This window comes from Lissotriton vulgaris, chromosome 7 (genome assembly GCF_964263255.1).
Source record: "Lissotriton vulgaris chromosome 7, aLisVul1.2, whole genome shotgun sequence".
NCBI lineage: Eukaryota > Metazoa > Chordata > Amphibia > Caudata > Salamandridae > Lissotriton > Lissotriton vulgaris.
In genome coordinates, this window is record NC_141695.1 from 83,913,632 (window position 1) to 83,929,700 (window position 16,069).

A 16,069-nucleotide genomic window follows, 5' to 3' on the forward strand; every position below is an offset into this window, starting at 1 on the left:
CTGGAACACGCAGCAGCGCAAGAGCTCTCTATCTGAACCTATGATGCTTCTAGGCGCTGTCCTGGGACACAGTGAAAGACCAGGAGCTGTGACACGACGCAGAGCACGAGCTCTCTACATGAACCTATGATGCTTCTAGGCGCTATCCTGGGACAGAGTGAAAAACCAGGAGCTGTGACACGAGGCAGAGCACGAGCTCTCTATCTGAAGCTATGATGCTTCTAGGCGCTGTCCTGAGACAGAGTGAAAGACCAGGGGCTGGGACACGAGGCAGCACAAGAGCTCTCTATCTGAACCTATGATGCTTCTAGGCGCTGTCCTGGGACAGAGTGAAAGACCCGGGTCTGGGACACGAGGCAAAGCAAGAGCTCTCTATCTGAACCTATGATGCTTCTGGCGCTGTCCTGGGACAGAGTGAAAGACAAGGGAATGGGACACGAGGCAGAGCAAGAGCTCTCTACCTGAACCTATGATGCTTCTAGTCGCTGTCCTGGGACAGAGTGAAATACCAGGAGCTGTGACACGAGGCAGAGCAAGATTGCTCCTCTGAAACCTATGATGCTTCTAGGCCCTGTCCTAGGACAGAGTGAAAGACCAGGAGCTGTGACACGAGGCAGAGCAAGAGCTCTCTATCTGAACCTATGATGCTTCTAGTCGCTGTCCTGGGACAGAGTGAAATACCAGGAGCTGTGACACGAGGCAGAGCAAGATTGCTCCTCTGAAACCTATGATGCTTCTAGGCGCTGTCCTAGGACAGAGTGAAAGACCAGGAGCTGTGACACGAGGCAGAGCAAGAGCTCTCTATCTGAACTTATGATGCTTCTAGGCGCTGTCCTGGGACAGATTGAAAGACCGGGGCTGTGACACGAGGCAGCGCAAGACTTCTCTATCTGAACCTTTGATGCTTCTAGGCGCTGTCCTGGGACAGAGTGAAAGACCAGGAGCTGTGACACGAGGCAGCGCAAGACTTCTCTATCTGAACCTTTGATGCTTCTAGGCGCTGTCCTGGGACAGAGTGAAAGACCAGGAGCTGTGACACGAGGCAGAGCAAGAACTCTCTATCTGAACCTATGATTCTTCTAGGCGCTGTCCTGGGACACTGTGAAAGACCCGGGGCTGTGACACGAGGCAGAGCAAGAGCTCTCTACCTGAACCTATGATGCTTCTAGGCGCTGTCCTGGGACAGAGTGAAAGACCCGGGTCTGTGACACAAGGCAGAGCAAGAGCTCTCTATCTGAACCTATGATGCTTCTTGGCGCTGTCCTGGGACAGAGTGAAAGACCAGGGGGTGGGACACGAGGCAGCGCAAGAGCTCTCTATCTGAACCTATGATGCTTCTAGGCGCTGTCCTGGGACAGAGTGAAAGATCCGGGGCTGGGACATGAGGCAGAGCAAGAGCTCTCTACCTGAACCCATGATGCTTCTAGGCGCTGTCCTGGGACAGAGGGAAAGACCAGGGGCTGGGACACGAGGCAGCACAAGAGCTCTCTATCTGAACCTATGATGCTTCTAGGCGCTGTCCTGGGACAGAGTGAAAGACCAGGGGCTGGGACACGAGGTAGAGCAAGAGCTCTCTATCTGAACCTATGATGCTTCTAGGCGCTGTCCTGGGACAGAGTGAAAGACCAGGAGCTGTGACACGAGGCAGAGCAAGAGCTCTCTATCTGAACCTATGATGCTTCTAGGCGCTGTCCTGGGACAGAGTGAAAGACCCGGGTCTGTGACACAAGGCAGAGCAAGAGCTCTCTATCTGAACCTATGATGCTTCTAGGCGCTGTCCTGGGACAGAGTGAAAGACCAAGGGCTGGGACACGAGGCAGAGCAAGAGCTCTCTATCTGAACCTATGATGCTTCTAGGCGCTGTCCTGGGACAGAGTGAAAGACCAGGAGCTGTGACACGAGGCAGAGCAAGATTGCTCCTCTGAAACCTATGATGCTTCTAGGCGCTGTCCTGGGACAGAGTGAAAGACCAGGGGATGGAACACGAGGCAGCACAAGAGCTCTCTATCTGAACCTATGATGCTTCTAGGCGCTGTCCTGGGACAGAGTGAAAGACCAGGGGCTGGGACACGAGGCAGAGCAAGAGCTCTCTATCTGAACCTATGATGCTTCTAGGCGCTGTCCTGGGACAGAGTGAAAGACCAAGGGCTGGGACACGAGGCAGAGCAAGATTGCTCCTCTGAAACCTTTGATGCTTCTAGACGCTGTCCTGGGACAGAGTGAAAGACCAGGGGCTGGAACACGAGGCAACGCAAGAGCTCTCTATCTGAACCTATGATGCTTCTAAGCGCTGTCCTGGGACAGAGTGAAAGACCCGGGTCTGTGACACGAGGCAGCGCAAGAGCTCTCTATCTGAACCTATGATGCTTCTAGGCGCTGTCCTGGGACAGAGTGAAAGACCAGGAGCTGTGACACGAGGCAGAGCAAGAGCTCTCTATCTGAACCTATGATGCTTCTAGGCGCTGTCCTGGGACAGAGTGAAAGACCAGGAGCTGTGAAACGAGGCAGAGCAAGAGCTCTCTATCTGAACCTATGATGCTTCTAGGCACTGTCCTGGGACAGAGTGAAAGACCAGGGGCTGGAACACAAGGTAGCACAAGAGCTCTCTATCTGAACCTATGATGCTTCTAAGCGCTGTCCTGGGACAGAGTGAAAGACCAGAGGCTGGGACACGAGGCAGCGCAAGATCGCTCCTCTGAAACCTATGATGCTTCTAGGCGCTGTCCTGGGACAGAGTGAAAGACCAGAGGCTGGGACACGAGGCAGCGCAAGAGCTCTCTATCTGAACCTATGATGCTTCTAGGTGCTGTCCTGGGACAGAGTGAAAGACAAGGGGCTGGGACACGAGGCAGAGCAAGAGCTCTCAATCTGAACCTATGATGCTTCTAGGCGCTGTCCTGGGACAGAGTGAAAGACCCGGGTCAGTGACACAAGGCAGAGCAAGAGCTCTCTATCTGAACCTATGATGCTTTTAGGCGCTGTCCTGGGACAGAGTGAAAGACCAAGGGCTGGGACACGAGGCAGAGCAAGATTGCTCCTCTGAAACCTATGATGCTTCTAGGCGCTGTCCTGGGACAGAGTGAAAGACCAGGGGCTGGAACACGAGGCAACGCAAGAGCTCTCTATCTGAACCTATGATGCTTCTAAGCGCTGTCCTGGGACAGAGTGAAAGACCTGGGTCTGTGACACAAGGCAGAGCAAGAGCTCTCTACCTGAACCTATGATGCTTCTAGGCGCTGTCCTGGGACATAGTGAAAGACCAAGGGCTGGGACACGAGGCAGAGCAAGATTGCTCCTCTTAAACCTATAATGCTTCTAGGCGCTGTCCTGGGACAGAGTGAAAGACCAGGGGCTGGAACACGAGGCAACGCAAGAGCTCTCTATCTGAACCTATGATGCTTCTAGGCGCTGTCCTGGGACAGAGTGAAAGACCCGGGTCTGTGACACGAGGCAAAGCAAGAGCTCTCTATCTGAACCTATGATGCTTCTAGGCGCTGTCCTGGGACAGAGTGAAAGACCAGGAGCTGTGACACGAGGCAGAGCAAGAGCTCTCTATCTGAACCTATGATGCTTCTAGGCGCTGTCTTGGGACAGAGTGAAAGACCAGGGGCTGGGACACAAGGCAGCGCAGGAGCTCTCTATCTGAACCTATGATGCTTCTAGTCGCTGTCCTGGGACAGAGTGAAAGACCAGGGGCTGGGACACAAGGCAGAGCAAGAGCTCTCTATCTGAACCTATGATGCTTCTAGGCGCTGTCCTGGGACAGAGTGAAAGACCCGGGTCTGTGACACAAGGCAGAGCAAGAGCTCTCTATCTGAACCTATGATGCTTCTAGGCGCTGTCCTGGGACAGAGTGAAAGACCAAGGGCTGGGACACGAGGCAGAGCAAGATTGCTCCTCTGAAACCTATGATGCTTCTAGGCGCTGTCCTGGGACAGAGTGAAAGACCCGGGTCTGTGACACAAGGCAGAGCAAGAGCTCTCTATCTGAACCTATGATGCTTCTAGGCGATGTCCTGGGACAGAGTGAAAGACCAGGGGCTGGAACACGAGGCAACGCAAGAGCTCTCTACCTGAACCTATGATGCTTCTAAGCGCTGTCCTGGGACAGAGTGAAATACCAGGAGCTGTGACACGAGGCAGAGCAAGAGCTCTCTATCTGAACCTATGATGCTTCTAGGCGCTGTCCTGGGACAGAGTGAAAGACCCGGGTCAGTGACACGAGGCAGAGCAAGAGCTCTCTATCTGAACCTATGATGCTTCTAGGCGCTGTCCTGGGACAGAGTGAAAGACCCGGGTCTGTGACACAAGGCAGAGCAAGAGCTCTCTATCTGAACCTATGATGCTTCTAGGCGCTGTCCTGGGACAGAGTGAAAGACCCGGGTCTGTGACACAAGGCAGAGCAAGAGCTCTCTATCTGAACCTATGATGCTTCTAGGCGCTGTCCTGGGACAGAGTGAAAGACCAGGGGCTGGAACACGAGGCAGCGAGAGAGCTCTCTATCTGAACCTATGATGCTTCTAGGCGCTGTCCTGGGACAGAGTGAAAGACCCGGGTCTGTGACACAAGGCAGCGCAGGAGCTCTCTATCTGAACCTATGATTCTTCTAGGCGCTGTCCTGGGACGGAGTGAAAGACCAGGGGCTGGGACACGAGGCAACGCAAGAGCTCTCTATCTGAACCTATGATGCTTCTAGGCGCTGTCCTGGGACAGAGTGAAAGACCCGGGTCTGTGACACAAGGAAGAGCAAGAGCTCTCTATCTGAACCTATGATGCTTCTAGGCGCTGTCCTGGGACAGAGTGAAAGACCAAGGGCTGGGACACGAGGCAGAGCAAGATTGCTCCTCTGAAACCTATGATGCTTCTAGGCGCTGTCCTGGGACAGAGTGAAAGACCCGGGTCTGTGACACAAGGCAGAGCAAGAGCTCTCTATCTGAACCTATGATGCTTCTAGGCGCTGTCCTGGGACAGAGTGAAAGACCAGGGGCTGGAACACGAGGCAACGCAAGAGCTCTCTACCTGAACCTATGATGCTTCTAAGCGCTGTCCTGGGACAGAGTGAAATACCAGGAGCTGTGACACGAGGCAGAGCAAGAGCTCTCTATCTGAACCTATGATGCTTCTAGGCGCTGTCCTGGGACAGAGTGAAAGACCCGGGTCAGTGACACGAGGCAGAGCAAGAGCTCTCTATCTGAACCTATGATGCTTCTAGGCGCTGTCCTGGGACAGAGTGAAAGACCCGGGTCTGTGACACAAGGCAGAGCAAGAGCTCTCTATCTGAACCTATGATGCTTCTAGGCGCTGTCCTGGGACAGAGTGAAAGACCCGGGTCTGTGACACAAGGCAGAGCAAGAGCTCTCTATCTGAACCTATGATGCTTCTAGGCGCTGTCCTGGGACAGAGTGAAAGACCAGGGGCTGGAACACGAGGCAGCGAGAGAGCTCTCTATCTGAACCTATGATGCTTCTAGGCGCTGTCCTGGGACAGAGTGAAAGACCCGGGTCTGTGACACAAGGCAGCGCAGGAGCTCTCTATCTGAACCTATGATTCTTCTGGGCGCTGTCCTGGGACAGAGTGAAAGACCAGGGACTGGGACACGAGGCAACGCAAGAGCTCTCTATCTGAACCTATGATGCTTCTAAGCGCTGTCCTGGGACAGAGTGAAAGACCAGGGGCTGGGACACGAGGCAGAGCAAGATTGCTCCTCTGAAACCTATGATGCTTCTAGGCGCTGTCCTGGGACAGAGTGAAAGACCAGGGGCTGGGACACGAGGCAGAGCAAGAGCTCTCTATCTGAACCTATGATGCTTCTAAGGGCTGTCCTGGGACAGAGTGAAAGACCAGGAGCTGTGACACGAGGCAGAGCAAGATTGCTCCTCTGAAACCTATGATGCTTCTAGGCGCTGTCCTGGGACAGAGTGAAAGACCAGGGGCTGGAACACGAGGCAACGCAAGAGCTTTCTATCTGAACCTATGATGCTTCTAGGCGCTGTCCTGGGACAGAGTGAAAGACCAGGGGCTGGGACACGAGGCAGAGCAAGATTGCTCCTCTGAAACCTATGATGCTTCTAGGCGCTGTCCTGGGACAGAGTGAAAGACCAGGGGCTGGAACACAAGGCAGCGCAAGAGCTTTCTATCTGAACCTATGATGCTTCTAGGCGCTGTCCTGGGACAGAGTGAAAGACCAGGGGCTGGAACACGAGGCAGCGCAAGAGCTTTCTATCTGAACCTATGATGCTTCTAGGCGCTGTCCTGGGACAGAGTGAAAGACCAGGGGCTGGGACACGAGGCAGAGCAAGAGCTCTCAATCTGAACCTATGATGCTTCTAGGCGCTGTCCTGGGACAGAGTGAAAGACCAGGAGCTGTGACACAAGGCAGAGCAAGAGCTCTCTATCTGAACCTATGATGCTTCTAGGCGCTGTCCTGGGACAGAGTGAAAGACCAAGGGCTGGGACACGAGGCAGAGCAAGATTGCTCCTCTGAAACCTATGATGCTTCTAGGCGCTGTCCTGGGACAGAGTGAAAGACCAGGGGCTGGAACACGAGGCAGAGCAAGAGCTCTCTACCTGAACCTATGATGCTTCTAGGCGCTGTCCTGGGACAGAGTGAAAGACCAGGAGCTGTGACACAAGGCAGAGCAAGAGCTCTCTATCTGAACCTATGGTGCTTCTAGGCGCTGTCCTGGGACAGAGTGAAAGACCAAGGGCTGGGACACGAGGCAGAGCAAGATTGCTCCTCTGAAACCTATGATGCTTCTAGGCGCTGTCCTGGGACAGAGTGAAAGACCAGGGGCTGGAACACGAGGCAGAGCAAGAGCTCTCTATCTGAACCTATGATGCTTCTAGGCACTGTCCTGGGACAGAGTGAAAGACCCGCATCTGTGACACGAGGCAGAGCAAGAGCTCTCTATCTGAACCTATGATGCTTCTAGGCGCTGTCCTGGGACAGAGTGAAAGACCAGGAGCTGTGACACGAGGCAGAGCAAGAGCTCTCTACCTGAACCTATGATGCTTCTAGGCGCTGTCCTGGGACAGAGTGAAAGACCCGGGTCAGTGACACGAGGCAGAGCAAGAGCTCTCTATCTGAACCTTTGATGCTTCTAGGCGCTGTCCTGGGACAGAGTGAAAGACCAGGGGCTGGGACACGAGGCAGAGCAAGATTGCTCCTCTTAAACCAATAATGCTTCTAGGCGCTGTCCTGGGACAGAGTGAAAGACCAGGGGCTGGAACACGAGGCAACGCAAGAGCTCTCTATCTGAACCTATGATGCTTCTAGGCGCTGTCCTGGGACAGAGTGAAAGACCCGGGTCTGTGACACGAGGCAAAGCAAGAGCTCTCTATCTGAACCTATGATGCTTCTAGGCGCTGTCCTGGGACAGAGTGAAAGACCAGGAGCTGTGACACGAGGCAGAGCAAGAGCTCTCTATCTGAACCTATGATGCTTCTAGGCGCTGTCTTGGGACAGAGTGAAAGACCAGGGGCTGGGACACAAGGCAGCGCAGGAGCTCTCTATCTGAACCTATGATGCTTCTAGGCGCTGTCCTGGGACAGAGTGAAAGACCAAGGGCTGGGACACGAGGCAGAGCAAGATTGCTCCTCTGAAACCTATGATGCTTCTAGGCGCTGTCCTGGGACAGAGTGAAAGACCCGGGTCTGTGACACAAGGCAGAGCAAGAGCTCTCTATCTGAACCTATGATGCTTCTAGGCGATGTCCTGGGACAGAGTGAAAGACCAGGGGCTGGAACACGAGGCAACGCAAGAGCTCTCTACCTGAACCTATGATGCTTCTAAGCGCTGTCCTGGGACAGAGTGAAATACCAGGAGCTGTGACACGAGGCAGAGCAAGAGCTCTCTATCTGAACCTATGATGCTTCTAGGCGCTGTCCTGGGACAGAGTGAAAGACCCGGGTCAGTGACACGAGGCAGAGCAAGAGCTCTCTATCTGAACCTATGATGCTTCTAGGCGCTGTCCTGGGACAGAGTGAAAGACCCGGGTCTGTGACACAAGGCAGAGCAAGAGCTCTCTATCTGAACCTATGATGCTTCTAGGCGCTGTCCTGGGACAGAGTGAAAGACCCGGGTCTGTGACACAAGGCAGAGCAAGAGCTCTCTATCTGAACCTATGATGCTTCTAGGCGCTGTCCTGGGACAGAGTGAAAGACCAGGGGCTGGAACACGAGGCAGCGAGAGAGCTCTCTATCTGAACCTATGATGCTTCTAGGCGCTGTCCTGGGACAGAGTGAAAGACCCGGGTCTGTGACACAAGGCAGCGCAGGAGCTCTCTATCTGAACCTATGATTCTTCTAGGCGCTGTCCTGGGACGGAGTGAAAGACCAGGGGCTGGGACACGAGGCAACGCAAGAGCTCTCTATCTGAACCTATGATGCTTCTAGGCGCTGTCCTGGGACAGAGTGAAAGACCCGGGTCTGTGACACAAGGAAGAGCAAGAGCTCTCTATCTGAACCTATGATGCTTCTAGGCGCTGTCCTGGGACAGAGTGAAAGACCAAGGGCTGGGACACGAGGCAGAGCAAGATTGCTCCTCTGAAACCTATGATGCTTCTAGGCGCTGTCCTGGGACAGAGTGAAAGACCCGGGTCTGTGACACAAGGCAGAGCAAGAGCTCTCTATCTGAACCTATGATGCTTCTAGGCGCTGTCCTGGGACAGAGTGAAAGACCAGGGGCTGGAACACGAGGCAACGCAAGAGCTCTCTACCTGAACCTATGATGCTTCTAAGCGCTGTCCTGGGACAGAGTGAAATACCAGGAGCTGTGACACGAGGCAGAGCAAGAGCTCTCTATCTGAACCTATGATGCTTCTAGGCGCTGTCCTGGGACAGAGTGAAAGACCCGGGTCAGTGACACGAGGCAGAGCAAGAGCTCTCTATCTGAACCTATGATGCTTCTAGGCGCTGTCCTGGGACAGAGTGAAAGACCCGGGTCTGTGACACAAGGCAGAGCAAGAGCTCTCTATCTGAACCTATGATGCTTCTAGGCGCTGTCCTGGGACAGAGTGAAAGACCCGGGTCTGTGACACAAGGCAGAGCAAGAGCTCTCTATCTGAACCTATGATGCTTCTAGGCGCTGTCCTGGGACAGAGTGAAAGACCAGGGGCTGGAACACGAGGCAGCGAGAGAGCTCTCTATCTGAACCTATGATGCTTCTAGGCGCTGTCCTGGGACAGAGTGAAAGACCCGGGTCTGTGACACAAGGCAGCGCAGGAGCTCTCTATCTGAACCTATGATTCTTCTAGGCGCTGTCCTGGGACAGAGTGAAAGACCAGGGACTGGGACACGAGGCAACGCAAGAGCTCTCTATCTGAACCTATGATGCTTCTAAGCGCTGTCCTGGGACAGAGTGAAAGACCAGGGGCTGGGACACGAGGCAGAGCAAGATTGCTCCTCTGAAACCTATGATGCTTCTAGGCGCTGTCCTGGGACAGAGTGAAAGACCAGGGGCTGGGACACGAGGCAGAGCAAGAGCTCTCTATCTGAACCTATGATGCTTCTAAGGGCTGTCCTGGGACAGAGTGAAAGACCAGGAGCTGTGACACGAGGCAGAGCAAGATTGCTCCTCTGAAACCTATGATGCTTCTAGGCGCTGTCCTGGGACAGAGTGAAAGACCAGGGGCTGGAACACGAGGCAACGCAAGAGCTTTCTATCTGAACCTATGATGCTTCTAGGCGCTGTCCTGGGACAGAGTGAAAGACCAGGGGCTGGGACACGAGGCAGAGCAAGATTGCTCCTCTGAAACCTATGATGCTTCTAGGCGCTGTCCTGGGACAGAGTGAAAGACCAGGGGCTGGAACACAAGGCAGCGCAAGAGCTTTCTATCTGAACCTATGATGCTTCTAGGCGCTGTCCTGGGACAGAGTGAAAGACCAGGGGCTGGAACACGAGGCAGCGCAAGAGCTTTCTATCTGAACCTATGATGCTTCTAGGCGCTGTCCTGGGACAGAGTGAAAGACCAGGGGCTGGGACACGAGGCAGAGCAAGAGCTCTCAATCTGAACCTATGATGCTTCTAGGCGCTGTCCTGGGACAGAGTGAAAGACCAGGAGCTGTGACACAAGGCAGAGCAAGAGCTCTCTATCTGAACCTATGATGCTTCTAGGCGCTGTCCTGGGACAGAGTGAAAGACCAAGGGCTGGGACACGAGGCAGAGCAAGATTGCTCCTCTGAAACCTATGATGCTTCTAGGCGCTGTCCTGGGACAGAGTGAAAGACCAGGGGCTGGAACACGAGGCAGAGCAAGAGCTCTCTACCTGAACCTATGATGCTTCTAGGCGCTGTCCTGGGACAGAGTGAAAGACCAGGAGCTGTGACACAAGGCAGAGCAAGAGCTCTCTATCTGAACCTATGGTGCTTCTAGGCGCTGTCCTGGGACAGAGTGAAAGACCAAGGGCTGGGACACGAGGCAGAGCAAGATTGCTCCTCTGAAACCTATGATGCTTCTAGGCGCTGTCCTGGGACAGAGTGAAAGACCAGGGGCTGGAACACGAGGCAGAGCAAGAGCTCTCTATCTGAACCTATGATGCTTCTAGGCACTGTCCTGGGACAGAGTGAAAGACCCGCATCTGTGACACGAGGCAGAGCAAGAGCTCTCTATCTGAACCTATGATGCTTCTAGGCGCTGTCCTGGGACAGAGTGAAAGACCAGGAGCTGTGACACGAGGCAGAGCAAGAGCTCTCTACCTGAACCTATGATGCTTCTAGGCGCTGTCCTGGGACAGAGTGAAAGACCCGGGTCAGTGACACGAGGCAGAGCAAGAGCTCTCTATCTGAACCTTTGATGCTTCTAGGCGCTGTCCTGGGACAGAGTGAAAGACCAGGGGCTGGGACACGAGGCAGAGCAAGATTGCTCCTCTGAAACCTATGATGCTTCTAGGCGCTGTCCTGAGACAGAGTGAAAGACCAGGGGCTGGAACACAAGGCAGCACAAGAGCTCTCTATCTGAACTTATGATGCTTCTAGGCGCTGTCCTGGGACAGAGTGAAAGACAAGGGGCTGGGACACGAGGCAAAGCAAGAGCTCTCTATCTGAACCTATGATGCTTCTAGGCGCTGTCCTGGGACAGAGTGAAAGACCAGGAGCTGTGACATGAGGCAGAGCAAGAGCTCTCTATCTGAACCTATGATGCTTCTAGGCGCTGTCCTGGGACAGAGTGAAAGACCAGGGGCTGGAACACGAGGCAGAGCAAGAGCTCTCTACATGAACCTATGATGCTTCTAGGCGCTGTCCTGGGACAGAGTGAAAGACCAGGAACTGTGACACGAGGCAGAGCAAGAGCTCTCAATCTGAACCTATGATGCTTCTAGGCGCTGTCCTGGGACAGAGTGAAAGACCAGGGGCTGGGATACGAGGCAGAGCAAGAGCTCTCTATCTGAACCTATGATGCTTCTAGGCGCTGTCCTGGGACAGAGTGAAAGATCCGGGGCTGGGACACGAGGCAGCGCAAGAGCTCTCTATCTGAACCTATGATGCTTCTAGACACTGTCCTGGGACAGAGTGAAAGACCAGGGGCTGGGACACGAGGCAGAGCAAGATTGCTCCTCTGAAACCTATGATGCTTCTAGGCGCTGTCCTGGGACAGAGTGAAAGACCAGGGGCTGGAACACGAGGCAACGCAAGAGCTCTCTATCTGAACCTATGATGCTTCTAAGCGCTGTCCTGGGACAGAGTGAAAGACCCGGGTCTGTGACATGAGGCAGCGCAAGAGCTCTCTATCTGAACCTATGATGCTTCTAGGCGCTGTCCTGGGACAGAGTGAAAGACCAGAGGCTGGGACACGAGGCAGTGCAAGATCGCTCCTCTGAAACCTATGATGCTTCTAGGAGCTGTTCTGGGCCCAGTGCAGATGTTGGCCTCCCTTCAAGAAGAACTATAATTTCAGCTGCGGATGAGGAGGTGGAGGTAATATCATTAGCGTGTAACTATAGTGACGCGCCACACATGCTTTTTGAGGTAGGCTGCACTGTGGCAGAAATGCTATATTTCTCAAGAGCGATGCCTCCCTGATACCTGTCCACCGGGTGTGTGCCCCATTTTATTTCCACAGCCTCTCCCCATCCCCACCTCGCACTGTTCCCGCCTCACATACAGCGGCGAGATCGGTCCACTGCAGGAAAGGACAAGCATTTGCAATGCAATAGGTCTCAGAGCTAGGCGAGTTTTGAGCATTTGACATTGCAAATAACAATGTCCTTTATTGTTGTTTTTTTTTAAAAAACAAAAATAAAAGGCATTGTCATTTAAGTGTTAATAGCTTAAACTTGCGTAACTGCGAGACCTATTCATTGCAAATGTTTCTTGTGACTTTTGCCACATACCCCTGTTAATCACAAAAGCGAAGATAACATACAAACGGCGGAACTGTTTAAGAGCTGCTAATAGAAAAAGTATGTATTTACCTTGCGGTTTCACATAGTGTCATGTCTGTGCTTCAAGGCGCGTGCACTAACGCAGCATGACCTTCAAAGTTTAGCAAAAGCATCGGAAATGCCGCTCCCACCGTAAAACTGTCTGCCTTATTCTAATGCAAGAACCCCCAGCATCCTCTGATGGCCTCTTCTGGGAGCCCGGGTGGCCCCACTGATTGTCCGCACACTCGGTCTGACATGTCCTTATCGCAATTATTCAGAATTAAACTATTTTTTACGCACACACCTTTTAATTCAAAATGAAGGCACTTGCCAAAGTTGAAAAATAACTTGCCTATGCACTGCTTGTTTTCTGCCCTTACCTGATAACAACTGCAAAGCTGCAAAGTAGATTCGATTTGCAAGGCGAGGGCACCCACCCCGGCTAGACTGGAAAGAAAAGAGCCGAGAGGTCGCACTGCAAGTTATTCAAAGTGTCTACCAACCCCTCGGAAAACCCCCTAAGGGTTGACAGCAAGCGTATCATTTACACTGAGAGATACTTACATGGGAATGTCCTCGGAAGTCGCTCAACTGCAGATATTTCCTCAGCACAGGGGAGAAGGAGCCGCTCTTGAAACTGAAGGCAGAAAACAAACAAGCGATCGCAGGCAGGGATTTTCTGTGGTCAAAGTGGGGAATAAATAAAAGGTAGGGGAACTGTGGGTGGGGAATCAGGGGGCGGGAATAACCGAAGATTGGATCAGTGGGCGGAGTCAGGGGTGTGGCTAGAAATTCCAAAACATGCCAATTTATAGTACGTTTAGCATTTCACGGACCAGTTACAGCTTATAACGTTATTTAATTCAAACAATGGATAAACATGTTTTTTTGAGGTTTAACCCTCCCCAGTGCTGCCGTCGGCCAATGGCCGACGCGGCCCCGCCCGCGCACGGGAACGCCCGCACTGCGGCGGAATTACGAGTTAATTCAGGAAAAAGCAAATACTCATAGGGAATACAGGTTTATGTAAAGCGTGCAAAATATAAGCAGGAACAATGGCATGGGTGCAAATTCAGAATGGTGAGTGTAAAAATTCAGCACAAGGGACCAACAGGTCAAAATTCAGGACAAAAAGTTCGGGGCAACAGGTATGATTTGCAGACACATCAGTGGATGTCATGCAATAGTATATAAATAAATATGCAAGGAACATAGGTACAAGTCACTTCTCCTACCCCGTCCCCGCTCCTTTCCTGTCATTTCCCCTGCCCGTTCCCTGCTCCTGCCCGTTCCCCGCTCCTGCCCATTCACCACTCCTGTCCATTCACTGCTCCTGCCCATTCACTGCTCCTGCCCATTCACCACTCCTGCCCATTCACTGTTCCTGCCCATTCACCACTCCTACCCATTCACCACTCCTACCCATTCACCGCTCCTGCCCATTCACTTCTCCTGCCTATTCACCACTCCTACCCATTCACCACTCCCACCCAATTACCACTCCTGCCCATTCACCACTCCTGCTCATGCCTAATCACTGCTCCCGCCTAATCACTGCTCATGCTCAATCACTTTTCCTGCCCCGTGACTGGTCCTGCCCCGCCACTTCTCCTGCCCCGTCACTGCTCCTGCCCCGTCACTTCTCCTGCCCCGTCACTGCTCCTGCCCCATCACCTCTCCTGCTCTGCCACCGCTCCTGCCCCATCAGCGCTCCTGCCCCGTCACCGCTCTTGCCCCGTCCACCGCTCCTACCCATTCACCGCTCCTACCCATTCACCGCTCCTGCCCCGTCACTTCTCCTGCCCAGTCACTTCGCCTGTCCCGTCCACTGCTCCTGCTCCATCCGCTTCTCCTGCCCCGCCCACTGCTCCTGCCCTGTCACTGCTCCTGCCCTGTCATCTCTCCTGCCCCGTCACCTCTCCTGCCCCGTCACTGCTCCTGCCTCGTCAACTGCTCCTGCCCCGTCTACTGCTCCTGCCCCATTCACTGATCTTACCCTGTTCACCGCTCCTGCCCCGTTCACCGCTCCTGCCCGTTCACCGCTCCAGCCCCATTCACCGCTCCTGTCCTTTCACCGCTCCCGCCTGGTTATCGCTCTTGCTCATGCCTAATCACCACTCCTGCCCTATCATTTCTCCTGCCCCATCACCTCTCCTGCCCAATCACCTCTCCTGCCTGGTCACCACTCCTGCCCCGTCACTACTCCTGCCCCGTCACCTCTCCTTTCCTGTTGCCTCTCTTGCCCCGTCATTGCTCCTGTCCCATCACTGCTCCTGTCACGTCACTGCTCCTGCCCCGTCACCGCACCTAGCCCGTCACCCCTCCTGCCCTGCCACCGCTCCTGCCCTGTCACCGCTCCTGCCCAGTCACCGCTCCTGCCCCATCATCGCTCATGCCCCGTCACCGCTCCTGCCCTTTCACTGCTCCTGCCCGTTCACTGCTCCTGCCCGTTCACTGCTCCTGCCCGGTCACTGCTCCTGCCCGGTCACCACTACTGCCCGGTCACCTCTCCGGCCTGGTCACCTCTTCTGCCCAGTCACCTCTCCTTCCCTGTTGCCTCTCCTGCGCCGTCACTGCTCATGCCCCGTCACTTTTCCTGCCCCGTAACCGCTCCTGCCCGTTCACTGCTCCTGCCCTTTCACTGCTCCTGTCCAGTCAGCCCTCCTGCCCGATCACCGCTCCTGCCATGTTCACCACTCCTGCCCATTCACCACTCCTGCTCATGCCTAATCACTGCTCCCGCCTAATCACTGCTCATGCTCAATCACTTTTCCTGCCCCGTGACTGGTCCTGCCCCGCCACTTCTCCTGCCCCGTCACTGCTCCTGCCCCATCACCTCTCCTGCTCTGCCACCGCTCCTGCCCCATCAGCGCTCCTGCCCCATCACCGCTCTTGCCCCGTCCACCGCTCCTACCCATTCACCGCTCCTACCCATTCACCGCTCCTGCCCCGTCACTTCTCCTGCCCAGTCACTTCGCCTGTCCCGTCCACTGCTCCTGCTCCATCCGCTTCTCCTGCCCCGCCCACTGCTCCTGCCCTGTCACTGCTCCTGCCCTGTCATCTCTCCTGCCCCGTCACCTCTCCTGCCCCGTCACTGCTCCTGCCTCGTCAACTGCTCCTGCCCCGTCTACTGCTCCTGCCCCATTCACTGATCTTACCCTGTTCACCGCTCCTGCCCCGTTCACCGCTCCTGCCCGTTCACCGCTCCAGCCCCATTCACCGCTCCTGTCCTTTCACCGCTCCCGCCTGGTTATCGCTCTTGCTCATGCCTAATCACCACTCCTGCCCTATCATTTCTCCTGCCCCATCACCTCTCCTGCCCAATCACCTCTCCTGCCTGGTCACCACTCCTGCCCCGTCACTACTCCTGCCCGGTCACCTCTCCTTTCCTGTTGCCTCTCTTGCCCCGTCATTGCTCCTGTCCCATCACTGCTCCTGTCACGTCACTGCTCCTGCCCCGTCACCGCACCTAGCCCGTCACCCCTCCTGCCCTGCCACCGCTCCTGCCCTGTCACCGCTCCTGCCCAGTCACCGCTCCTGCCTAATCATCGCTCATGCCCCGTCACCGCTCCTGCCCTTTCACTGCTCCTGCCCGTTCACTGCTCCTGCCCGTTCACTGCTCCTGCCCGGTCACTGCTCCTGCCCGGTCACCAATACTGCCCGGTCACCTCTCCGGCCTGGTCACCTCTTCTGCCCAGTCACCTCTCC

The 16,069-nt window shown here is 54.6% G+C and overlaps 1 pseudogene across 2 annotated transcripts in view; it reads right to left on the bottom strand.

Annotated features, from left to right (window-relative positions):
• The window catches only part of LOC147700839 (epidermal differentiation-specific protein pseudogene), a 109,886-nt pseudogene extending 96,822 nt beyond the window's left edge, over positions 1-13,064 (bottom strand). Inside the window, exons 1-2 of one of the 2 annotated variants that reach the window (XR_015297411.1) lie at positions 12,926-13,025; positions 12,742-12,808 (exon numbers count right to left, since the gene is read on the bottom strand). The product of XR_015297411.1 is annotated as an epidermal differentiation-specific protein pseudogene, transcript variant X2 (transcript). Of the gene's footprint in view, positions 1-12,741; positions 12,809-12,925 lie in introns of both variants that reach the window. The other variant, XR_015297410.1, reaches the window with a different exon arrangement.
• Positions 13,065-16,069: the final 3,005 nt, after the last annotated feature.